The sequence below is a fragment of the Euleptes europaea genome, chromosome 2, assembly GCF_029931775.1.
Source record: "Euleptes europaea isolate rEulEur1 chromosome 2, rEulEur1.hap1, whole genome shotgun sequence".
Taxonomy (NCBI): Eukaryota; Metazoa; Chordata; class Lepidosauria; order Squamata; family Sphaerodactylidae; genus Euleptes; species Euleptes europaea.
This window is the reverse complement of record NC_079313.1, coordinates 30,857,690-30,884,654: the sequence shown is the minus strand read 5'-3', so window position 1 is coordinate 30,884,654 and position 26,965 is coordinate 30,857,690.

The following is a 26,965-nucleotide window of genomic DNA, read 5'->3' as shown; positions in this document are numbered from 1 at the left end:
GACATTCTTCCATGTTCCATTGCATGATTAAAGCAGGACAGGAATCACCATGCATAAGGTTTTCAGATATCGGGATACAATAGTGTGAGACATGAGAGGGACGAACTAGGGACATCCAACTCATGCGTAAGCAGCCTAAAACCACTCCAAGTTCACTCCAAATACTACCTGAATTTAAACAAGTATTTGTCAGGGATAAAAAAGCCAAGTTTAGGGAGTGATGGAGTTGCACCATTGTTATGCCACTGAGTTACAGTTTGGAAATTATCACTTGTTGTATAAATTTTAATTATTAGGCTGAAGAAGCCAATGTTATATTGGTGAAAATGCCATTTATCCAGAAGGCATTCCAGTGCATTGTCTGGGCACTTCGTGCCGTCACCGTGCTCGTGCATCTTCTCTACGCCTCGACTCCTAGTATTACAACTGGCTGTTGACACTTATTGAACTGAGACAATTGATCTTATTGAGGCTTGTCAGCCCACCTTAAGAGATGTCCTATCCCCTACGCAGGATTTTATATGTATTGTGTCGTCATTGTTGATGTTGTTTGTTTGTATACATACTTCATTTGTATATAGAATTGCACTTCGGTGGAATCACTTTATTGTTGTTATAATAGAGATATTGTCATCATAGAAATTTTGTCTGTTGATTTCTTATCAGTTGGTTTTGTACTGATTTTTCATAACAACTAACTGAGCAGTACTGGTGTTATTTTGTAACTACTTCCTTTCACCATGGCTCACAAAATTACAATGTTTTCTTTTTCGAATGTCGAATGTGAAAAAATTCTTAAGAGTATGCCATTTCTTCAGGATGTTCAAGTCACTAACACAACTGATTTTTAACAAATTACTGAATTTAAGAAAGAAAAAAGCATGGGTCGAGCTACACGGCTCTTCCCTTACTGATTATGCCAAAGCTAACATCATTCTGAGAGGTCTGCGCATGCAGAAGGCTCCTGCTGATAAAGGCGGTTCAATCGTTATCTTGGATGCAACTATGTACAATCAGGAAAACAATAGACAACTCAACAACACTGAGTTTTACAAACGCTTGTCTTTCAATCCCTCAAAGAAATTAGCTAACATCATACGGATTGTCATCTACGAGGGATTAACATTAGGCTACGTAACCAAACAAGTGGCTGATTTTTTTTGTCCTCATATAAGGTCCCCATATTCTACACGCTGCCTAAAGTGCACAAAGATACCCAGCATCCACCACGCAGGCCAATTGTATTGTCATGTGAATCACACCTTGAACCCATTGCGCAATTTTTGGACTTTTATTTGCAACCTTTTGTCAGTAAGATCCCTTCTTATATTTTGGATTCTGGCGATTTCATTAAACACATTGAGAATTTCCTGTTACCACAGCATGCTGTTTTGGCAACGCTGGACGTGTCAGCATTATACACCAATATTCCACTGGATGCGGCACGCACTATCATTTTGAATGTCTTGGACACCCGATATTCTCTTATGTCACCTACCCATTTCCTAGCAGACTTGGTTGACATCATTTTCTAGAATAACTTTTTTCAGATATGGCCCCCAATTCTTCCTTGATATCAAGGGGGTAGCCATGGGCGCTTCTTGCTCCCCAGCCATGGCAAACTTGTACATGTCACTTTGCAAACAGCATGCTTTTGTATTTTCATTTTGAGGTTTATTTATTTTTCATATTTGAATCTGAATATTCTTTTCTTGAGTGAAAAACAGGGATCAACACACTCAATACACATCTCAGTTTTTTCTGGTGAAAGCAATCCTAACCAGATCACTTCTTTGGATTTGGAGCTGTTTGTTTCTGATGAGATGAAGTTAGCAGTTAAACCATTCCACAAGTCCATTTCTAGGGACTCAGGGCTACACTTTACCTCATACAACCCCACACATCTCAAAACTAATCTTCCATATAGTCAGTTTCTCCATTTGAAACGGAACTCATCTTTTCCACAAGATTATAATAATGCGGCCACTAGACTTCAGCATTCCCTACACAGAAGGGGTTTTCCCGGCCATGTCCTGCAACACGCAAGACTTTATTCCAAAATAAACCTACCGAACATTCTAACAAAATCTTTTGCTCACTTGCATACAGCTGGTTGTGTTTTGCCATCCAGAAAATAATTAGGAAACATTGGCACATCTTATCGGACATTCCAGGCTGTTCTGACAGTCCTATCTTCGGTCTACGCAGATCTACATCTTTACGAGACCAGCTCGTTCGATCTGATACCATCTTAACTCGTCGTCGTCCAACTACCGTGGGACATTTCCCCTATGGCTCATGCACTGTTTGTGCACTCTGCCTATCCGTTAAAGAGTTTAGTTCACAATCTGGTTTTAGATTCAGACTTACACATTTCTCCAATTGTTCTACCGCTCAGGTGGTTTACCTCATTACCTGCTCGTGTTCCTTACTCTATGTGGGTTGCACCATGAGACCAGTAAAGCTCAGGATCGGGGAGCACCAATCCCGCATCAGAACTAGAATGCTTGAGGCCCCTTTAGTCAGTCATTTCATTGACAAAAAACATAACTAAAAAGACTTGCACTATTTTGTAATTTGGGTTTATAAAGATCATCCATACAACAACAATGATGCACAAAAAATTCTACTGCAGAAGGAATCTATGTTTATACATTTGTTTGGCGCACTTGCTCCTAATGGATTGAATACTGAAGCAGATCTTTCATGCTTCATTTAATACTATATCTTTAACGTTGCCACAGCTGCCCACCACAGCTGAAATTCATTGTCCCCGAGATACTCTCTTATTATTTGCTCCATTGGCTTTTTTTAACCACTGTTTTTCATTTAGAGACTGAGGCAAACACCAAGGGTTGAGCTACTCCTAACCTAAAGGATTTGCGGGTACATAAGAGAATTAATGCTGGGAATGTATGATTTTACATCCTGAGTGCATACACTTAATGCAAACAAGTTATTAGCATGTACGTAAACATTATTTTGAGACCTCAACCATTGCAATTCCACGTTTAACTGATGTGTTGAATTTTGTAAATTAACAGATTCAAAAGTTGTTATATTTTGGAAATTATCACTTGTTGTATAAATTTTAATTCTTAGGCTGAAGAAGCCAATGTTATATTGGTGGAAACGCCATTTATCCGGAAGGCGTTCCCATGTGTTGTCTGTGCACTTTGTGCCATGCTCGTGCATCTTCTCTATGCCTCGACTCCTAGTATTACAACTGGTTGTTGACGTTTATTGAACTGAGGCAGTTGATCTTATTGAGGCTTGTCAGCCCACCTTAATAGATATCCTATGCCCTACATGGGATTTTATATGTATTGTGTCGTCCTTGTTGATTTTGTTCTTTTGTATACACACCTCATTTGTATATAGAATTGCACTTTGGTGGAGTCACTTTATTGTTGTTATAATAGAGATATTGTCATCATAGAAATTTTGTCTGTTGATTTCTTATCAGTTGGCCGTGTACTGATTTTTCATAGCAATTTCCAGGTGATGGCTGGAGTTTTCCTGGGATTACAACTAATCTCCAGGTGACAGAGAACAAGTCACCTGGATGAAAGGAACTCTTTGGAAGGAGGACTCTATGGCATTCTACCCCATTGAAGTCCCTCCCCTCCCCAAACCCTGCCCTTCACAGGCTCTGCCCCCAAAATCTCCAGGTATTTCCCAACCCAGAGCTGGCAACCCTACATATGTGAGATAGTGGTAGCACCCACTTCTCCCAAACCTTCATGGTGAACACGGGAGTCAAGGATCTTGGAGACCCACCATGATGGGTTGCGCAGGAGGTGGATCCGGATGCCACTGTGGAGAAGCAACATGGGGTTTGAGGAGGCTAATGTGGAAAACAGGATGCACACGCCTCAAGGATTTGGGGAGCTTTGGGTACATACAATTTCGAGTCCTTGTACCAGGACCCTCCCTGTTCCAAAACACCAGGAGGTAGGGTATGAGCGGAGCGTTCTAAAAGGCACTGGTCCCGAAGGACATTTAAAAAGGACTCGGAGATGGGGATTTTGGAGGGGGCCCCCCCGTCGGCCATGGAGTTCTTAGAAACAGTTATGGGGCTAGTGCTTACGTGCGGCGGCGCGCAGACTGCAGGCGGCTGGGCGGCCGGAGGGGTAGGAAGGGCGGGAACGCCGGTCTGTTGCGGTGGCGGCTGGGCAGCCGGTTGGGCTGGCGGAGCTTGTAAGTTGGGTAAGGCGTGCTGATGCTGGGATCGAGTTTGCACAGCCAGCATAGGTAGGGCCCCACGTTGCATAGGGGTGAACAGAGAGTTGGTGGGTCTCTCGAGTTTTACCGGATATTGTGGTAAACGGGAGAGGGCATCCGCGAGAACGTTCTGCTTCCCAGGGACGTGCTTCAGGGTGAAACGGAACTGAGCAAAGAACGCCCACCGTTGTTGTTTCGCCGATAGCTTATGGGACCCCGTGAGGGCAGCTAGATTTTTGTGATTGGTCCAAACCTCAAAGGGGACTTTAGACCCTTCCAAGAATTGTTGCCATAGAGTCAGTGCATGATGAACTGCTGAGGCCTCTTTCTCCCAGATGGGCCAGTTTAATTGAGCGTGCGCAAATTTTTTTGAAAAGTAAGCGCAAGGGTGAAGAAGACCATCCGGTCCTTGCTGGAGGAGAGCCCCTCCCATGGCTACATCGGAAGCATCGACTTGCACAATGAACATTTGATTTGGGTCTGGGTGCCGTAGCACCGGCTCCGAAGTGAAGAGGCGTTTGAGGGCCAGAAAAGCGGCTTGGCATTGCTCAGTCCATAGGATTTTTGCGGAGGGCAAGGCAGCCGAGCTTACTTTTCCCTTAGTTTTCAGTAGGTCCGTAATGGGTAGAGCCACCTGGGCGAAGTTAGGGATGAATCCCCGATAGAAGTTTGCAAATCCCAGAAATTGTTGTACTTGCTTACGGTTGGTGGGGGGAGTCCAATCGAGGACGGCTTGGACTTTGGCGGGGTCCATGCGAAGACCTTGGTGGGAGATGATGTATCCCAAAAACGTGAGTTTGCTTTGATGAAATTCGCACTTAGCTAGTTTTGCGAAAAGTTGATGGTCACGCAGGCGTTGCAGAACTTCCCGGACCAGAGCCACATGCTCGTTCATAGTTTTCGAATAAATGAGAATGTCATCTAAATAGACCACCACCCCACGATATAGAAGGTCATGTAGGATTTCATTGATGAGTTGCATGAAGACCCCCGGGGCCCCTTTTAATCCGAACGGCATCACAAGGAATTCATACATTCCGAAACAGCTAGAGAAGGCAGTGAGGTGCTCATCCCCTTCGCGGATACGGACTCGGTAGTAAGCTTCCACCAAGTCTAATTTAGAGAACACACGGCCTTCCTGTAATTGTCCCAAAATATCCGATATTAATGGGATAGGATAGGCGTTGGTCTGGGTAACCGCATTGAGCTTTCTGAAGTCAATGCACAGGCGAAGGTCGCCCTCTTTTTTCCGGACGAAAAACGCGGGGGCCGAGTTTGGGGCATTCGAAGGGCGAATGAACCCTCTGGCGAGGTTTTTGTCCAAAAAGTCCCGGAGGACAGTGCGCTCGGAAGCGCTCATAGGGTAAATCTTACTCTTGGTTAATGTGCAGTCCTTTACCACTTCAATCGCACAGTCTGAGGCCCGGTGGGGGGGTAAGGCATCACATTCCCTAAGGTCGAAGACATCTTCAAAGTCCCGGTATACAGCAGGTAGAACCGGTGGTGCTGGGGCAGTAGAGGTTAATGCTGGAACGGGCGGATATAGCAGAGCAAAGTTCTGCCGATGCTGGTCGCAGGTGGGACTAGCGAAGGAGATAGTGTTTGTTTCCCAATCAATACTGGGACTATGTCCTTTAATCCAGTTAATTCCCAAGACCACTTCAAATCGGATAGGGGCTATAGTGAAGTCTATTTGTTCCCAGTGGGAACCAATTCCCATTGCCACCCCTATGGTGCGGTGATCAACTGGACCCCCCTGGAAATGGCTTCCGTCCATTTGGGCAAATTGGACGGGGGCGGGTAAAGCCTCAGAGTCGGCTCTGAGTGCAGCAAAAGTGGCTTCGCTTATGAGAGTGCGACAGCAACCGGAGTCAATTAGTGCTTTGACGGGGAGTTGTGGGCCACCGTTAAGGTGTTGTAAAACTGCATCCACGTAGACGGTGGAGTCCACTTCTTTGATTTTGGTAGGAGCATTCGGTTTGATAGGAAGATCCTGAGAGGTCTGTGGAGACGCTCCATTCACCACAGACCGGAGCCGTTTTTTGACAAGTCGAGGGGAGATTCCAGGTTTAAGGCTGGAGAAATCCAAGGATTTTCCTCATCCGAAGAGGGAAAGTTGTCCCCCAATGGGGCACTTGTAATCCGAGACCCGGCGGGGTCGTTGGTAGTAGGCAGGGAGGCTGGGTCCCCGGCATGGAGTGCAGAGGGTGTGGGTCTTCCCGGAGCTGCGCTGCGGGTGGCCGCGGTGCCTCTGCGTGGTGGACGACCTCGGGCGCGGGTTGTCGTGCTGGGACGAAATAATTCCTGGCGGCGCGGGCAAACGGCTGCAAAGTGGCCCATTTCTCCGCAAGTAAGACAGGCACCCCTCTGAAATCGGGCTTCACGTTCCTGGGGCGGACGTGGGGGATTTCGTGGGACGAGCAGTGGTGCCTTGGGTTGAGGCTTTTGGGTGCCTTTTTCCTTGTGCTTTTGACGGACGAGAGAAATAAAGCGTCGGCGGCTTTCCACTTCCTCGGCTAATAGGATCCAGTCTTCGAGGGTATCGGGATCGCCCCGCATGTAAGACCAGTTCAGAATGTCAGGATGCAAGGCTTCCCTGAAATGATGGATCAGGGTGGTCTCGGGCCAACCTACAATTTTACTTGCCAGTCGTTGAAATTCATCGGCAAATTCTCGAACTGTAGCAGAGCCTTGTTTTAATTGTAAGAGTTCCGTTTTGGCTCTTTCCCCCAGGAAGGGGTCCTCAAACCTCCTTCTCAGGGCAGTCATGAAGTTGTTGAGGGAACGAATAGCACGAGAGCGGGTGTCAAACTGGAGGACCATCCAGTCAGCCGCTTTACCTGTCAGAAGGGAAGCTACGTAACGCACCCGGCTATCTTCCGTGGGGAAAAGTTGTCCTTGTTCTTGCATATAACTGTCCACTTGATGCAAGAAACAAGGCAAAGTCTCGAGAGATCCGTCGTACGTAGTCCTCAATTTGAGTTGCTTCCAAGGGCCGGGCGCAGGTTGGCCCGGTTGCACGGGTGGTCCGGGCGGAGGAACAACAGGAGCTCCAGGAGGCAAGGGTGGAGCAGGCACATTAGCGGGTGGTTGGGGTGGCTGTACGGGTACCCCCTGACCCGGTATCGGAACGGGCTGTCTCTGAGCTATCAGGGTTTGTTGTAATTGCCTGTTCTCCTGAAGCATACGTTCCATTAGTTCCTGGAGTTGATCAACACGGTCGGAGAGCTCCCGATTCTGGGCTCGTAAGAGATGAACCTCCTCACTTGGGCCACCAGTAAGATGAGGTTTACTGGTCCGGAAGCTTGTGGCCCATTGAGAGCTATCCCCATATAGATCCTCGTCTTCAGACTCTCCTGAGTCTCGACGTCGGTCAGCCAAACGGCGTGCGCGTTGGGTCGCGCGCGACGGGACAAACGCCGGGGAAAAAGACAGACCTGATAGCCCTTGTACATTGTCCTTGGGGCGCGTGTCCACGTTCGCCCGATCCCTAATCCTTGCTGCAGCCGCCCTGGCTGCTTCCGCAGCTTCTCTCTCTCTTGCGACCTTAGCCGCTTCGGCGGCTTGCTGATCCGCAAGAACTTTGGCGTTCTCAAGTCTTAGGGCAGCCTCTGCCGTAATGCGTGGCAAAAGTTCTGTCTCCAGGAGTGAGAGTATGGGGTCGGGTTCCCCGCCCAGCAGAGGTTGTACTCGAACCGCCAGTGCGGGTGCCTCGGCTCCAAAAGTCGAGGTCAAAACTTGAGCCAAGGTGGCTACCGGGGTGTCCTTTGTACATTCCACAAGGAGAAGAGCGGTGCTAATAGCGACTCGCTTGGCCTCAGCCTGACAGCTGGCTGCGTCCGGGATCAGGGAAAAACCCTCCGGCGGGGCTCCCGCCATGGTAGAAAGAGTTTCTCGAGAAATAAGATTATCCAAAAGTCCAGTTAATATTTGTAAATCCTCAGTTGCCAACCGGGCATCGTCCAGTAATTGATCCAAGTCTTGAAGATCTAAACAAGTATCAGTATCCTCCGACGTCAACATCCAGAGAGTTCCTTTAAGAGATTGCCACTGTTCCTGTACCAGTCCCCTCAAGCGGCAAACCTCTCGGGTAGTCCGGAAAAGTTCAGTGATTAAGTCTTGTAACAGAGTAGGATCCTCAGAGAAGGGCTCCAGGGTAGTAGATCACCTGGAGAGCTGCACAGCTCCCATCCAAGTGGCAGGCGAACCCCCCTGGGCTCCAGCCTGGCTAGTAGAATGGTGAAGAGATAGCTGTCATAATGTCAGCCCTTGGCCCACAGAACCAGAAATCACCACAAAGTCATATAGAGTCCAAACAGATGGCTTTTACTGGTCAAATAGGCATACAGTGCAAACGAATAAAATGACAGCTATGAGAGACTCACTAGCTGGGAGATAATATAAGGCAGAAAAGGCGGGAGATTACAAGCATAGGCTGAATACAGTTTCCCAGGAGCTGAGTTCCCAGGCCTAGGTATGCGACCTTGAGGGCCAGACAGTACAACGCAGAGACAGAGGCAATAACAAAACCGAGATAGCAGCCTGACAGGACTAAACAGGATCAAATGGAAGGACGGGCCCAAGACTACCTGGATCCTGAATTTACTACATTTTATCTGTACAATGTTTAGCCTCCCAAGCATACAGGGAATGATGATATTCTCTATAAAATATAGTCTCCCAAGCAACATCATAAGTTCCACAACATTTGGTTTCCAAGAAAATATTCTGGAGCTCTCTCATTGGAAATGGGTTACCATTCTGAAAGCCATGGTGATACCATAAAGTGTGAAAAGAAACAACCATTAGGAAGACTTGTTGATGAACAACTGGCCTCAGAAGTCCATAAAATGAACCATTGGCTTTAAAGAAAAGGCATGTACCACAAATTTTGGTTTCCAAATGCTTAGGATGTGAAAGAACACCTGTTGGTCTTACATACAACCAAGAGAAAAATCTCTGAAAAAGAAGAAAACTAGCTGGGTTTGTATAAGGCATTTCAACACACAATTCTGAATGGCCCATCTCTCCCTCACCCAATATTATGAAGCTGTTCTTTCCTCCTTCATAATTCACAGTGGGTAGCCGTGTTAGTCTGTCTGCAGTAGTAGAAAAGGGCAAGAGTCCAGTAGCACCTTAAAGACTAACAAAAATATTTTCTGGTAGGGTATGAGCTTTCTGAAGAAGTATCTGAAGAAGTGAGCTGTGGCTCACGAAAGCTCTTACCCTACCAGAAAATATTTTTGTTAGTCTTTAAGGTGCTACTGGACACTTGCCCTTTTCTTTCCTCCTTCATGTTCTTCATGTTGTGCCATCTCTTTCAATTGAAGAGAAGGGAGAATTGAAGACTTGTGGTCTTGTTACTTAGCAACAGCTCTATATGGTTTTTCCCCATACCTCCAAATAGTCTGGAAACAACTACATAGCACAGCAGGCTGAACAGCTGCAGTACTTGTCTGAGGAGCCTCCTCCTCAACTTCCCAGGGTGAAAAACTCCACTGGGAAAAATTGGCAAGTCTTTTAGAAATGTTTTTGGCTTCCCACTCATCGCATGAGTCTGTCTAGTTCTAAAGAGATATGGGTGGTGGTGGAGGGAAAGGTTTGTTCATTATTTTGCCTCTCTTTTTCTCTACTTCACTATGTTCACATCTTTCCTTTCTTCTGTATATAACTAGGGATGGAACAATTTTTTTATCAATCATGTTCAATTGTCAAACGTATCTTGTTCGACTGTGACAATCCTACATGAGCCAAATCACCAGGTTTATTCAGTTCAGCACCAAAGAATTCAAACACCTGCCAAACAAGTTTTCATTCCCTTTTTTCCCCAAAACGGTGAATTTGTGAAAATACTAGTAATTCAAACAGATCAGCAGCTCTTAGTGTTGCCAAGGACCAGTCAGACGAATGTCTAAGAGGATGGTAGGAACTTTTTAAAAGATACATAATTTAGTGATGACTGACTTATATGATTTATGCCTGATTCAACTGTCTATTCCAGGGGTCAGCAAACTCATTAGTCAAAAGAGCCAAATATCAACAGTACAATGATTGAGATTTCTTTTGAGAGCCAAATTTCTTAAACTTAAACTATATAGGTAGGTACACTGTTTATTAACTTAATAAACTTTAATTAAAGTTTTAAGTCTTAATTAAACTATAGGTACACTGAATGAAACTTGATATCATACTTAATAGTGATCTTATTTATTGATAATAGTGACCTTATTTATTGATAAAAATTAAATTGTAAGTCCCTGCCATTTCCCCCTCCCCATCCAGAGTCCTTGTCTGGAGGCCTGGTCTACCACCATAAAAGCCTATTGGTGGACCTGGCCTCTGGCTGAGGCCCATTGGGAGGCCAGGTCTACCTATTGGCTTTCTTGGCAGTAGACCTGGCCTCCGGAGGCCCATAGAAGCCAATTGGTAGACCTGGCCTCTGAAGGGGGACTTTTCCCCCCTCCTCGGAGTCCAGGTCTACCCCCAAGAAAGCCAGTGGGTAGACATGGCCTCCCAATGGGACTCAGCCGGAGGCCAGGTCTACCAAAGGAAGCCCGCCCCGCCCAACAGCTGATAGGCGGGGGGGCAGGAACCGCCGAGCCACCTGCCCAGCAATCACGAGGCTGGAGGGGAGGCTTTAGCCTCCCAACCATTGAGGGCAAGGGAAAGGGGGACCCAGCCATTCTCCATGGCAGCGGGGGGGGGAGAGACAGCGCGCCCACTCACCCACTCTCTCAGGCGCACCGGCTCCGCAGCCCAGCTGCCGGCGTGAGCAGGCGCAAGAGCAGGGGCTCCGAACCAAGTTCGGAGAGCCGCACTCAACGGGACAAAGAGCCACATGCGGCTCGGGAGCTGCAGTTTTGAGACCCCTGGTCTAGTCAAACAATTGCCGAATGAGGACAGCGGTGGATTAGTGGGGTGGGGGAGGGGGGATCATTTGGACTGTGAAAGAGCCTGTATGTGTGGAAATCAGATTGTGCTGTTCTGCACTTTCCATCAAAATTCTGCCATGTTTAATCTCTGGCATGTCCAATTAAAAGAGTTGTATGTATGTATATATGCATGTTATCTCCTTAACAGAATGGTGCTGAGAGATGCTGAATCCCACCAACATCCACCCCACTGTATAGCAGGCTATAGATTAGTTGAATGCATCCCAGCACCAAGGGAGCACCCTCCCCATGTCCTCCTGGACTGTACAGCCCATAACCAGGAGGCTCAAGTGAACTCCTTTCATCAATAGAACCTCAAAGTGCTCATAGAGTTTTTCTGCCTATGTCATTTCCCCCAAAAAATTACATGTATTTATTTATTTTAAGCTTAGAACATTTCTCCATTCTGCCCAGCTTTGGAGATAAAACAATTACCATTCCATTGGTACCCAAAGGTTTGCTAACCACAGTTAGTGCCAAACCACAGTTTGAAACCATAATCAGAAACAGGATTGCAAACTGTGGTTGGGGCTAACTACAGTTTGGAGAGGTGTGCAGTCAGATATTGCTGACCCTAAAAGTTGCCCAGCTTACCCAGCATCAAATCAGACAGGCTACATCCAAGACAGTCAAAGTCTTCCCAGAACAACTCTTGGATCTTTGAACAACATGAATTATTCGTCAGGAATTTAACAGAGCCTGCTGATTTTTTTAAATGTTTCTCTCCATTCCCTGGAAACCAGTATTTATTCCAGCCAATCTTTGCCCTGTGTATTAGTTCTACTCAACTTATTTGATTTAAATTTACAGTTTGGTGAAATCCAACCTAATGGGTGTATTATGCTGTTTTTATTTCATTGTGTCATGTATTGCACTGTTTTTATTTCATTGTTTGTTAATAGTGTAATCCAGTTTTATTGCATTGTTCTTATAACTGCAATCTGTGTTGAGTTTCAGCAAAAAAGGCAGACCCTAAGGACTTTTATGCATGGGTGCTTTGACTTACTTTCTCCGCTGGTTCAACTCGTTTTTCATTGGGGCTATGCATGTGTTTTCCGTCCCTTAGAGAGGACCTCGCGCCCAGCCCATGCAATATCCAGGTCTTCCCGATCCTGTTGTAATGCAATTCTTCGATCTCCCCTGAGATCAGCCCAGGTCAAATCATCCCCATTTCCATGTATTAGTCAAAGTGAGGGAGAGGAGAGCTGTGGGGTGTGTGTGATGTTTTTCTCACAGTAAGATTTTAAAATGGTGCTTGGGTTTATCCCCCCCCCCAATTCCTTTTTAAAAGCTCCATTTTGTAAAATGGGTTTTAAAACGGCACTTGGGTTTCTGCCAAGGGGAGAGGGGAGCTGGTGTGTGTATATATGTGTGTGTGTGTGTGTGACTTACAGTAAGCACTACAGCCAATTACAAAGCAGAGTTTTCAAGGGGCGGAGACTCTTCTGGATTTTTGCTGGTTATTCTGCAGTACTCCAGAAACCCCAGGACTTTCTCCAGGACAAACAACAACATACATACATAGTGTTTTTTTTATTATTATTTGGAATTGAAAAGTGTGGGTCAAGAGACCCTCGAACCCCAGGTAAAACTCCCATGCATGGAAGACCTGTACGAAGTAAACAAGTAAACATGAATTACAAAAAGCACAATCATCAGATTTCCTAATCCTATGGAGCATTTTTGTATCACAAATAATCTGTTTGTTGTGTACATACTGAACCCTGGAATATGGAACATAAGAGGAATCAGCTCCATGCATGTGAGTGAACCTAGAAGGCCATTCTGGTGCAGTGAGAGAAGAGACTGTTCTTGCATTCAGTTCTGATTCCCTTAGAGGCACCTACTGATATCACCTTGTTTCTTAATTCACAGGTCAGTTTGGTCTCATATTGACATATCCGGCTATTATTCTTATCCCCTTTTCAAATGCCTCCTGAAACCTCTGTAGCCAGACTCTTACCTTGTGCATTTTATGTGACACATTATTCTGCATATTATCTCTGGAATGTCAGTTTTGTCTGTACTTTGAATAGATGAATTTGCCAAGTTATGTTGTTCTCACATAGCTCATCTGTGTCTGTAGATGGTAATTAACAATAATTTGTCAGAAAAGGACAAAAAATAACTTTATACCCATGAAACTGCCTTCTGGTCTATCAAGGTATATGAAGGTCAATATTGTCTACTGTGACAGGCAGTGGCTCTCTAGGGTCTCAGGCAGAGGTCTTGCATATCATCCCCAACTTTCCAAAAGGGTCAAAAGCTTTTATAAATTTCATGTCTTTTCTCCATGGAGGGTTTTCTCCGTATTTTATCTCCACAGCAAGCCTATAAGATAGGCGAGGCTGAGAGAGAGTGATTGGTCAAAGGTCAAGTAGTGAACATGCATAGGATTGAGGTGAAAGAATTATAAACTCCAGCATTGTGCTGTGAGCAAAATACAACCAAATTACAAAAATTCTATTTTATATAAGAATAGCATTTTCAATGCTCTCATTAACCTAAAGGATGAAATTTGGTGTGGTGGTAGCAGCAAGAATAAAAGTGATCAAAGGAATAATATAATATAGTATTTTCTGTTAAAAAGCCACAATTTTTTGAAGATGTCCCATGCAAATCACCACCATTTTGATTTTCTTCATGTTCCCTTCCCATTGATTTCTCTTTCTCATCCTTTTTGTGCACTTTTGACATTCTAACTGAAGCAATTTTTCTAGCAGTGTTCAGAAATTATTGTTACATTTATACCTTACCTCCTGATAACTTTCCTGCTTTATTTTTTTCCTTTCATCTTCTTTCACTCTTGACTCTCACTCAAAAGGCCAAGCTGTTCAAAGTGAAGATTTCCAGACTTGAGAGCCCAATTGTTATGTTAGTACTTTTCTTATGAACCCCTACGGTATAGCTTTGTCTACTCTGGCCAACAATGGGTCCAAGATCAGGGGCAGCTCAAAGAGAAGGGTTGTCAGTTCTCTTCAGAAAAGGGAATTTCCACAATTGTATTCATCCACATACTGTTTTAACTATTTGAGGCTATTTCCTCTTATGATACTTTCTTTGTTCCACCACAGTGTTACAGGCCAATCTTATACATCTTGATTCAGAATTTAGTCCCATTGACATCAATGAGATGGTTGATAATCAAACTGCAGTCTGCATCAACCTGAACTATCTGATATTTCTCACTGGGTTACAATAATTCATTGCCTTGCTGCTTTTGTATTCACTGCCTGTAAACATTTGGGCATACAATAATACTGACAGGAATATTTCTAGAAGGAGAAAAGTTTTCCACAAGTTTCAAAACAACACTTACAGAAAATTTATGTTGAACTCCCTGGACTTCTATACAATGTATCTCTTCATCATTGACCATGAGGCAACCATGTTGCTCTCCTATGAGTGGCTGTGTCATCTAAAAGGCGAATTATAAAGAGTAGCAAGAACCAAAAAAATACTATCAAGCTTCCTCAAGAGTAGGGAAGCCAGTTTCTCTTAAATGGTGGTAGCCAGCAAATAAATAAAATTCCAAGTAGCTTGTAGCTGTAAGCTCCACCAAGCTCCATTAAGTGTGTTCATCTAACATATGAAGGTTTGGGAAAGGGGACAACTATGCATTGTAAGACAGATCATGTCAATCCAATTCCACGCATTTTTGAATATTTGGGGAAAATAACTTCTTTGGCTATATTTAAAGATTTTGCTCACAATTAACTTGCCAACGGCCAGCCAAGCAAAGAGTTCTTGAACAACCTCAAAATCATGGTGGTGTGGGAAAATGCCATCTAGTTGCAACCGACAAAGTGACCTTGTAGGGTTTTAAAGGCTAGAGATGTTCAGAGGTGGTTTGCTATTGCCTGCCTCTGCATAGCAACCCTGGATTTCTTTGGTGGTTTCCCATTAGGGTTGCCAGGTCCCTCCTTGCAACCAGTGCAAGGTTTAGGGAGGTGAGGTTGGGGGCGGAGATCAACGTCATCTATATTACGACGTTATGTCCGGTTTGTTGGGCAGCACCAACTGGGGAGGCAGGGAGAAAAAGCAGCCCCAGAGGACCACCCCAACTCAGGAACAATGAAGGCAAAACAGGCTGGAAAACTGTGCCCCATGACGCGCCTTGTTTCCTCCCCTCCAACTACCCTCCCCGCTCCTCCCAGAGCCTTGCTGCTGATCAGCTGTTTTTCCCAATCAGTTGTTTGATGCGAGGCAGGAGGATGGGGTGCAGTTTTCCAGCCTGTTTTGCCTTCGTTGCTCTTGCATTGTAACCTGGACACCAGTTGTAATTCTGGCAGCTCTCCAGCCGTCACCTGGAGACTGGCAACCCTAATGTCACACAGTCAATATGATTAAAATGGTGAATGGTTTTGGCAGAATGGAGTCCAAAGAAAGATGCTGCTGTTCTCTTTAATAAACATCTAGTAACTTTATTCAGGATAAAAGAATGAAAGAACACAAGGCCTCCCAGCAGTGCTTCTAGCCAGCTGATCTCCAGACATGAGTAAAACATGGACTGCAACTGTGCCAGAGTCTAGTCTCCTGGAACTAATATAAAATAAAGAGGAGGAGGAGAGTTGGTTTTCATATGCTGACTTTCTCTAACGCTTAAGGAAGACTGAAACCAGCTTATAATCACCTTCCCTTCCCCTCCCCACAACAGACACCCTGTGAGGCAGGTGGGGCTGAGAGAGCTCTAAGAGAGCTGTGACTAGCCCCAGGTCACCAGCTGGCTTCATGTGTAGGAGTGGGGAAACCAACCTAGTTCGCCAGATTAGCTTCCACTGCTCATGTGGAGGAGTGATGAATCAAACCTGGTTCCCCAGATCAGAGTCCACTGCTCTAAACCACTGCTCTTAACCACTACACCACACTGGCTCTCATAGAAATACAGTTGGAATCATACTATATATTTATATAGTAAATGTAGTATGCACAGCCTGGAAGGTAAATATAATATACATAGCTGACATTATTGGATAATTTTTCAGACACTTTATTTTGCTTATATGTATGTGTGCTGAATTACACAACTGTAATTACAGAGTAACCTTGAGGACTGAGAGATACTATTCAAAAATTTGGCAGTAATCTCCAAGGTCCCATAAGGTATTATTTCTTTCTGAACTAACGTTTTGTTCTGAACTACAATATTATAGTGTGGGCTAATATTGACCATAATAAAATGATATGTCCATTTGATTATATAATTGTGGCTTTATTGCAAGACTTCCGATGAAGTTTTTGAAAAAACAAGTCTTGAACCTAGGTACTTGTTAAAAGAGAAAAGAGGAGAGAAACAAGATTATTTGTAGATACAGCTAATTGGAACACGGTCACAGCTGTTAAACAGCTTTGAAACTGCAACATAATTAAAAAAAAGAAGTCCACATTTCGACGCCAGTGATATTACTTTTGTAAATGCAATGTCTTTATTTAAAGCATGTTCTGTAACCATTGTTTAGCATGGTACTATTGTGAAGCCTAAACAATATTTGTGATTTGTATTACTTTACACAGATATGTTAATCTGTAATCACTGTGTAATAATATTTGATAATTTCAATGTTGGGGGTATTTTTTTCTTTTCTGCATTGGAGTGTTATCTTTTCCCCTTCCCCTCACGTTCCTATTTAGCCAATGCAGGATCAGCCTAGAGCATCCCTGACAAGTGTTCATCCAGCCGCCCCTTGAAGACTGCCAGTGAGGGGGAAATCACCACCTCCCTAGGTAGTTTATTCCATTGCTGCACTACTCTTACTTCCTTTCTTTTCTCCCTTAGAAGCTTCTTGATTCATAAATCTTGAGCAGCATAATTCTAAATCTATTGTTAGAAGAGGAATAATATATCTTGATCTTAGATCTTCATAGGCAGCTGATTCCATTGCTGAACTAATCTTACTGTAAAAAGGTTTCCCTAATGTTCAGCTGGTACATTTCCGCCTGTAATTTATACCCATTATTTCAAGCCCTATCCTCTGTTGCCAACAGGAACAGCTCCCTGCCCTCCTCAAAGTGAACAGCCTTTCAGATTCTTAAATACAGCAATCATGTCTCCACTCAATCTCCTCTTTTACAGACTGAACTTCCCAAGTCTTTCAAGCCTTTCCTTGTAGGGCTTGGTGTCCTGGCCCCTGATCATCTTCATCGCTCTCCTCTTAACCTGCTCCATTCTGTCCACATCCTTTTTGAAGTGAGGCCTCCGGAACTGCACACAGTACTCGAGGTGTGGCCTGTCCAATGCAGTGTTCAGCAGGACATCTTGTGATGTGGATGTTATGCCCTGTTGATACACCCCAAAACTGCAGTAGCCTTTTCTGCCGATGTATCACACTGACTGCTCATGTCCAGCTTACAGTCCACCCATACCCCAAGATCTTGTTCACCACACTGCTACCCAGAAATGTATTGCAGAACATTACAATGATCACAATCTTCTTCTATTCAATGATATATGTTTTGTGAGATTAAATTGTAATACAAACAATATTCCTTGAAACCAGCTCTCTTGGCTAAAGCATCCTTATTTTGTTTTAAATCTGAACATGAAGACTTTTAAAAACATTATCCAGAATTACATTTTCACTTTAAAAGAGCCTGCTTTGTTCATCCTCCCGCCCATAGGATTTTATTTTAGAGTTGGCAGACTTTGAAGTGGCATTAACAAACTCATCTTCTACACAGCCCTGGAAACAAATTATCAGACTGAATATTTAGTCACCCTTGTCTAGCTACAATTTTAATATTGGAACACCACAAAGAAAAAGGCAAATGAGTCATCATGGCATAAACTGCAACAGGATTACATTAGCAAATTTCTGTGCAGAAAAAAATGTATGCAGTTATTCATGTAGGATGTTACAGGAAAAAATTAGACGTGATTTTGTTCATTGAAAGTATGCTGAGTTGCTTGGCAAAGTCTAATGTCATTGATTTTCACAAATCATATTTTACTTGCAGACTTTACACCATGGGACACAACTTACAATAATGTAGTGATAAAATATTATTAGAAGATTTTATACCAGGATTCCAATCAGGCTATCAAAATAATTTATTTATTAACATTCACACTTTGCCTTTCTGCCTGAAATGTCCTGAAGGTGATGTACAACTAAAAAGAAAAATCATAAAACTCTAAAAGAACAATGAAATGATCATCAGGAAACAATAAAAATGCAAAAGACTACTGCTAAACCTTGCAGATTACTTGGTTTGGGTGTATACAAGTATTTTTACTCTGCAGTTAAATTATTTCCAAGGGTGGTCTGGGTGGCATCCCTAGGTGTCTGCTTCCAAACAGATGGTGCCACCACTGAGAAAACCCTCCACAAGTTGTTATTTCACAAAAGGAAGGAAACAGGATCAAGAAGCTGCATGCTGGGATCCATTAGGGGAAAGTGCTGACAGTTGCAGATCTTGTGTGCGTTCCTCTCCCCTCAGCAGTCCTTGGTGACCTCAGTAAAGTTTACTTCTGGTGTTGCAGGACCCATGTGGTTAGGAGAATGCAGTGGCAAGAGGGAGAAAATCACCTTCTCTACCCTCTTTATCAGTGGAGCTGTGCTGCTAGAAGGAGGGGGAAACCATTTTAAACCCTTCAGCTTCCCACTACAGCCTCCCAACCCACATGGATATCCTTCTAGACCACCTTTTGGGACTGCTGATCACCCCCTTGCCCTCTGGCGTATGGGATCCTACCAGGTTCCATCTTGTCCCCCGTTCATTTTAAGATCTACATGAAGCTGCCGGGAGAAGTCATCCAGGGGTTTGAGCAGAGTTGCCACCAATATGAGGATAGCATTCAGCCCTCTCTTGCGCTTCTGGCAGATCCCAGGGAGGTGGTGGAAATCGTGAACTGTTGCGTGGAGGCAGTTTTTGATGGCTGAGTAGGGTTGCCAACCTCCAGGTGGTGGCTGGAGATCTCCTGCTCTTCGAACTGACCTCCAGGTGACCGATCAGTTTCCCTGGAGAAAATGGCCACTTGGGCAATTGGACTCTATAGCATTGAAGTCTCTCCCCTCTCCGAAACCCATCCTCCTCGGGCTCCACTCCCAAAATCATCAGGTATTTCCCAACCTGGAGCTGGCAACCCCATGGTTGAGGGCTAACAAACTGAAACTTAATCCTGATAAAACAGAAGTGCTTACAGGTGGGGGGAAGGTCTGTCCCAGGAACTAGGATATATCCTGTTCTGGATGGGCTTGCACTACCCCTAAAGGAGCAAGTTTGTAACTTGGGGGTGCTGTTAGACTCAAGCCTTCTGTTGGATAAACAGGGGGCAGCGTTGGCTGGGGTGACTTTCACTAGCTTCATTTGGTGAGCCAGCTGCAGTTTGTAATGGGCAATAAAAGATCTTGTCACTGTAGTGCAGCATGCCCTGGTAACATCTAGGTTAGATTACTGCCATTTGCTACACCTGGGGCTGATCTTGATCTCCAGAAACTACAGTTGGTAGAGAATGCTGCAGCCAAAATACTGATTTGAGTAGGTTGTAGGGGCCATATCACTCCAGTCTTGTTCCTCTTACACTGGCTCCCAATTTGCTCCTGAGCCCCATCCAAGGTGATGGCATTGACGTTTAAAGCCCTGTATGGCTTGGGCCAGCTTACCTTAAGGACTGCCTATTCCCTTATGAACCTACCCAACCACTCCAATCACCGAAAGAGACCCTGGTTTGCTTGCCCTGACCATCTGAGGCTAGATGGGGTAGTAATCTACCCATATGTTTTCCTACACCAAACAAGAATACTTTACCTACCTCTTCATTACCATCCTTAGTGTCAAGGAAATTATCAGGCTTTTTTTTAAAAGTCAGTCTCCAAGGAATAACCTATGTTACGTAAGATGTAGGAGAGAGTGATGTATGCTGGTCCTACTTAAATAACTTAGGCTTCAAACTACAGTTCCAAAGCCATCATCATCATTTATTGAATATAGTCAATGACCAGCATAACAATTGCAGTAGCACAATACAAGTACCCCAACATTTATCGGGCTGTCTCTCATGCCAACAATGATCTCTGTATTCCGATGGCAAAGTAACAGAACTTCATCACTGTGTATGAGACAGTGGAGTTCTTATCTTCGAGCAGAAAATTTGCCATTGAAGTGCTAGCATATCTAAAAGAACTAGAGTACTCATGAAACCTGGCCAGTAAAGGTAGAATTAGGTGATTCCTAATATCCCTGTAAAATTCACAATTCAATTTCAATACCTTTCTTGGCATACCATCAAGCAGTCCATCAAATAAAACAAATTCACAATTCATTAACATATGTTCGATTGACTCGATCTCATTAGCGTTGCAGGGGCATAACCGTGCCTCCATGGGCTAGCGCTGAAATCTTCCGCTGAGCAGGACTGAAGGGAAAGCATAAAATTGGGCTCTAGAAAGGGCCCATTGATACTTGGAAAAGGTGATAGTTGCTAAATATGGAGCAGCAGAGATTCCCACCCATGACTTAATACCCTGTATGAATTTGAAAGGCAATTCCGAAGCCATTGGTATAAGAGATACAATCTGTGTATCAGCTTCTCTGAATTCCCAGCTTTCACCCCCTCCCCCAAAGTAAGTTGCTAGCCCCTTTGTTGAGGAGATATAAGGGGGAAAGCATGTCTCTGCAACTTTTTTTTAAAGCTGGGAGTTCAAAGAACCTAATACAGAGATGGTTATAATGTCAAGCGATATTAAGTTGTTGATTAAAAACAAACAAAAAAGACCCTGTCAGTGGGGCAGAACCTGAGGAGGGCAGGGTTTGGGGAAGGGAGGGACTTCAACGCCATAGAGTCCAATGGCCAAAGCGGCCATTTTCTCCGGGGAACTGATCTCTATCAGCTGGAGTCAGTTGTAATAGCAGGAGATCTCCAGCTAGTACCTGGAGGTTGGCAACCCTATCTGTTAGCTGGCAGGGGGAACATTGTATGAATGGCTGTTGTGTGGGGGAAGTACAGACTTTCCCATCCGCACAGTTTAAAACCAATCTACAACACAACTAGTCATCTAAAAAGACACCCAACGGCTCCATCTTAGGGAGGAGGTTGTTTCTTTCAAGTCAGTTGTGCAGCAATGCCCACTATTGGTGTTACTCTGTCCGGAGTGGGGGGGGAGGCTTTACCATACTTCAGATATGTATATAGTGTACTGCAGCCGATGCATATTTTAAATAAATGAATGTGGCGGGGGGGGGGTAAGAAAGGGATATTGAAAGAGTAAAGCAATGCCCTTGTTCTTTAAGAGCAATCACAGCAAGGTTGCTTGGCAACTGGGATTTAGCATGGGCAAGGGTTTGGAAAAAGCATGCAAAGAGTCAAAAGATACTTTCAAATGGGCAGGAGTCTCAATTCTGGGAATCTTTAATTAAAGAAAACAATGCAGGGTGCGGTGGCTTTGTGCCACTTGCCCTTATTATCTCATTACTACATAGTCAAACTGTCATTCCTTGCAAATGTAAGGAGTAAAGGCCAGCTGTCCATTGCCTTCTATGCATGTGATAGAGGAAGAGATCATTTCTGCTTGGAACTTACCCATAATGAATCTTTTTTTTAAGTGAATTCCTGTGCTCAAAAACAGCACCCCAGAGAAAGCCCTACAGACAGAAGCATATTTCGAATGGGTGTTTCCTGCATGAACTGTATTATGAATTAACGGCCAGTGAGTTATTGGCCTTTTGTGCATGGTTGTTTCCCTCGCAGTCATCCCTCTGATGACTTCGGGTCTTTGTTGTGATTATGCAGGCCATTTCGGACCCTCAGAGATTGGCTCGCTCGCCCCCTGTATTTCCTCACTTTTTGTCCGCGTTTTCAAATTTGAGATAAAACAGGTCTCTGAAAATGCCGGTATGGGAACTGTAGTTGAGTATGATGTTCTGAGCCTGCACCAACATGATGGATAGGGTTGCCGGGTCCCTCTTCACCACCGGCAAGAGGTTTTGGGTGGAGCCTGACAAGGGCAGGGTTTGGGGAGGGGGGGACTTCAATGCCATAGAGTCCAATGGCCAAAGTGGCCATTTTCTCCATGGGAACTGATCTCTGTCGGCTGAGATCAGTTGTAATAGCAGGAGATCTCCAGCTAGTACCTGGCAGTTGACAACCCTACATAGAGTCCAATTGCCAAAGCGGCCTTTTTCTGCAAGGACTGAAGTTACAAAAGGGTGCATGGAGGTGTAACAGAAACCTACAAAAAAGAAATTAAACAGCTCTTCTTTTGAAAGAGAATAAGAGGAATCAGTGGGTATATCTAAAAAAAAATGAATTCAAGAAAAAGAAAAACCACTCATAGCAACACTAGAAGAAAAAAGCAGATTGACCGTTTTGAAGAGCCAGAGAAGGGTGTGTAGAGAACGCTGTGGGTTGAAGGTGAAGCACGGGGTGGGGGGTTCAGGCCCTCTGTTTGTCTTTAGAGATCTGATGCAGGATAATGGAATTGCTGCCTTGCAGGGTGCATGCATTTCTTATCCTCTACTTGTGTCCAAATAAGCAAGACAAATATATTACAGTGATGCATCAAGTCTCTACGCTGTTTCATCCAAAGGAAATTAAACTCAGCAGCGCTACCCCTCAAGTAGAGGCTCTAGATTCACAAGCACATGTAATGTTTGCATCTGAAAATACCACAAGGACCTGTTGTAATTCACACTCTTTGTGGCGTTGAGCCTCAGTTAGTGCCACCCTTCTGTATTTCCTTGTGCAGAAGTTAGGATTTCGTTAAACAGGCATTAGCTGTCCTGCAATATTTATGTGATACATCTACACCAGCTTTTCACAGCGTCCCTCCTCCCAATCCTATGTCTCAGTTCTCTTACTCCTCTTCCATCCTGATTTTGTTTTTACTTTTGAAAAATTCTGGATGCATATTGACCTGTTTCAGCAGGCTCCAGCAACAGATAACTCATAGATTTAAAGAAAGTTAAAAACAACTGTGGATGGGGACAAATGGAATTGTTGCTGAAATATGTTTAAATCACCAGTGCTTTCTCTGCCCATAGAGAAAACATACAGGTACCGTACAGAAGCTTGTATTTTATTCCCCCTGAAAGGCAAAAACTGACTTTGAGGTATTTTATATATTTAAAAAAATGGCAAAGCATTGCCAGTGTTGTTTCCCTTATTTAATAGATTTTTACTTCATCCTTCCTCCAAGAAGCTTGGAGGGGAGTGCATGAGCCTTTTCCATTTTATCTTCACAGCAACCAGCTGAGGCAAGTTAGGCTGAGACAGAAAGACTAGCCCAGGGTCATCCAATTTCATGGTGATGATGGAGTTGAACCCAGGGCTCTGCAAGCCTAGTCCAACACTCTAATCGCTACGCTGGCACTGTACAGCCATTTACCCACATGTTGTGGATGCCTTTAAGACAACACAACAACAACACAGGTGATCCATGCCCAGATCTCCTGCAGTACTTTGGCTCTAAATTACTTTGATGAATCAAGTTCACGGGCAGAGAATCCCTGTCTGAGCCAGATACAAGTAAGGGTAAACTAACAGAAAGTTAGAATGAAAGAAGAAGGAAAAAAAATGTAAGGAAAAAAAAAAAACCTTAATGTAGGCAGGAGAGAGAACTCCAGAAGTGTTCTGTTGTTCCATTCTAGCTGCATACTGAGAAGGAAGAGATTGTAAAACTCCAAGGTGGCAAAATGGGTGGTATGTAAAACTTCCGAAAAATAAGAAGCCAGAGAAGAGAGAAGGAGAATTTAGGACCTATCCCACTCCAGGCTGAGGTTTCCCAGACAAGCATGGAATCACTACTATTTAAGTCAATAATACAAAAACTCAGATGTTGTTCCAGCAAAGGCTGAAGGTGGAGTGAAGGTTTAAGCACTCCTGCAAGGAGGTGTCAATGCAAGCTCCACCTCTCTAGGAACAAGCTACTGGCTCTTAAAGGCACCATCTCTGGTTACGGTGGCAACTTATGGGGCTGGGATGCTTCCTGGTCTTGTGGGGCTTGAGTGGTTTGTTAAGGGAGAAGTGTTAGGGGTTGCAGCAGGCTCTGGGGTAGGGGGTTTGGAGTCTGAGTCCAAGGGGGAAAGCAAGGCAGCAGGAGGGGAATGCAGGCTTGTGGGGGGGGGGAAGCATGTCCTGGGATGCTTTTGCTTCAACTTTCTTGCCACTGCTGCCAGCCTGCTGATGGGTGGTGGTGATGTGGGGACGTGATTTCACTTTTCCTATCTGTCATATGAGGGCAGGGGCAAGAAAGCTGAAGCAAAAAGCACCCAGCACAGGGTTTGTGCTCCGAGCCTGCCTTCCCATGCTACCCAATTGATTGGGGCTACCTGGATGAGGGGCTACCTGGATTGGGGCTACCTGGCTGAGATCTTGACTTTGACAATTTTGCAGCTGTTTAAATCCCCCTCACTTTTTTTCTTTTAAGATTTTGCTGCCAATCTGGAGGCTATCCTGAGTTTGTAGAAAGTACCTCCTTCTCTGTACATATCCCTATTTTGTTTCTTTTTTGATCTGCATTCTGAGGCCATGTTTTGACTTATGTACGATAGTGTTTCGAGTTAGGATGTTGGAAATTCATGTTGAAATCCGCATTCTGCCATGAAGCTCACTGGGTGAATTTCATCAGTCACTTATTCTCAGCAAAACCTACCTCGCATAGTAGTTGTGAGGATCCAATAGAGAAAAGAAGAATCATGTACTGTAGAGAACTGATCTTAATGCTTCTTTACCCAGTTTCTCCCTGAAATCCAACAGTCCATATCTTTTCCTCTTTTTTTAAAGAATTTGGAGTCTGTTTTTAATCAATTCCTTTTTGATCAAAGGGAAATTCAAACACAGCAGAACAGGAAGGGAGGTTCTGCAAAATTTCAGAATTATACTAAGTAGATACTCAGAGGCAGGGGAATGAACAAAGCAGGTTCTTTTTTTAAGTTCAAATGTAATTCTGGCTAATATTATTTAAAATGTTCATGTTCCAATTAAAAATAAATAAAGATGCCTTATGGTGATTTCAAGGATGTCCTCTCAAATATGTTGATCCTCTTACTACAGCACCACCCTGTGTTGTGTAACATAAAACAGCTGCAAGGGCTGAAATTACAAGAGGGTGCATTGATGTATGTTTAAAGTGACATCCCTCTTTTAAGAGAGAAGAAAATGGGAGCAATCAGTGGCTATATCTTTAAAAAGTGATTATAGAAACAATAAATTTTCCCCCTCATAAGAACATCCTCAATAACACCATTATAACTGGGACCTTCTGCATGCCAATCAGATGCTCTATCATTGCGTAACTGCCTCCCCTATCTTGACAAGATTTTTTCTCCATTCTATAGGAACAAAGGCATCTCTGGCATCTCCTGTTAAAAGGGTCAGACTGACAGTGGCTCTCCAGGGTCCCAGGTGGAATTCTTTCTCATAACTTATTACCTTACCCTAAGATCTCTTAGAGCTACTGCCAATCTCAGTAGATAATACCAATCTTGATGGACCAAGGGTCTGTTTAGTACAAGGCAGCTTCATGTGTTCATGTGTGTGTTTAGCTTTTGACAGAGATTCACATATTTAATAAAATCCAGCAAAGTTACTTTGCCATACATACCTTTTTTCCCTTTTTGGCTGATGAATCAGCTGCAGACCTATCTGTGAGGAGTTCTCAGGATTTACAGGGATTTACAGGGAAGAAAGGGTGGAGGCTATTTAAAGAATGGGATTTTCTAGGACAAGTAAAATGTCATGAGACGAGGAACAAAGGTGACCAGAAGGGACAGGAAGAGACCTGGCAAAAGAAAGTAAGGAAGCAAGAGCTTTAAAGTACAGAACAAAATGGGTGTGCTGGAGGCAGAATGAAAAGTGGGCAGTGAATAGAGATAGGAGTGGTTAGAAATAATCAAAGTAGGATTCTCAGTGATGTTTTACTATGACTTTGACCTCCTTGTTTTGACCTATTACTATTCATAGCAGTGGACTTAGATACACGATTTTTAAAAAACCCTCTTGCTCATGGGGTGCCCAACTGTTACAACACCATCCTGTACAGCACCATTTTAAATATTTTTGGTACCTGTTTCAGGCTTGGGTTGGCCTAACCACATAGGCTAGCTAGACAATTGTTCAGATAACTAGGCTACAAGGGGAGCCAATCTAGATAATAGGTTCTTGCTTCTATTAAAATATTAATATGCTATCTCTAGACTTTTCACTGTTCTCTGCATTGACTAGAGGTGTGCCAAAGTCATAGTTTTCCAACAGTGACAAAAACTCTTGGGTTGGCCCTGTCTAGTGACTCTAATCTAAAGTGAAGCTAATCTACTTGGATGAGCAATCTTCTTCATCCATGTGGCAGAGACTTCTGCTGGCTCTGATCCAACCCCCCACCCCCCATGAAACCTGCTTTCAAACGGAAGGTTGCCCCAAGTAGAGGATTCATTTCCCTGCACTGTGACCATCTCTTGAAATCAGAGTTTTGATGACCACAATAAAGGACTGTTCACAGGATATGATTTGCCACCAAAAGAAATCTTTTCCCTGCCTTGTTTTTCTTGCATTTAAGCCTTTTTCTCAATTTGGAAAGTGATTTACATGGACATTATGCTATGCGCCGCAGATACGAAGGCAGCTCCCAGACTTTGAGGTGGCAATTGGCTTTTTCCACCAGTCCTCAGCAACACTGAACTTCTGAACCTAAAAACGATTGACAGCTTGGCTCGCAAATGCCTGGAGGATGGGAGTGACCCCTTTGCAGGCTCATAAAATTGGACCCCCTGTTCCAAAGTTCACCAAACTTTGGTGACCATCTGCTGTAAGCTCTTGAGGGGTGGGGCTGAGAGCTCTTCATTAGAAGGCGAGTCTCGCCAGAGGTGCGAGCCTT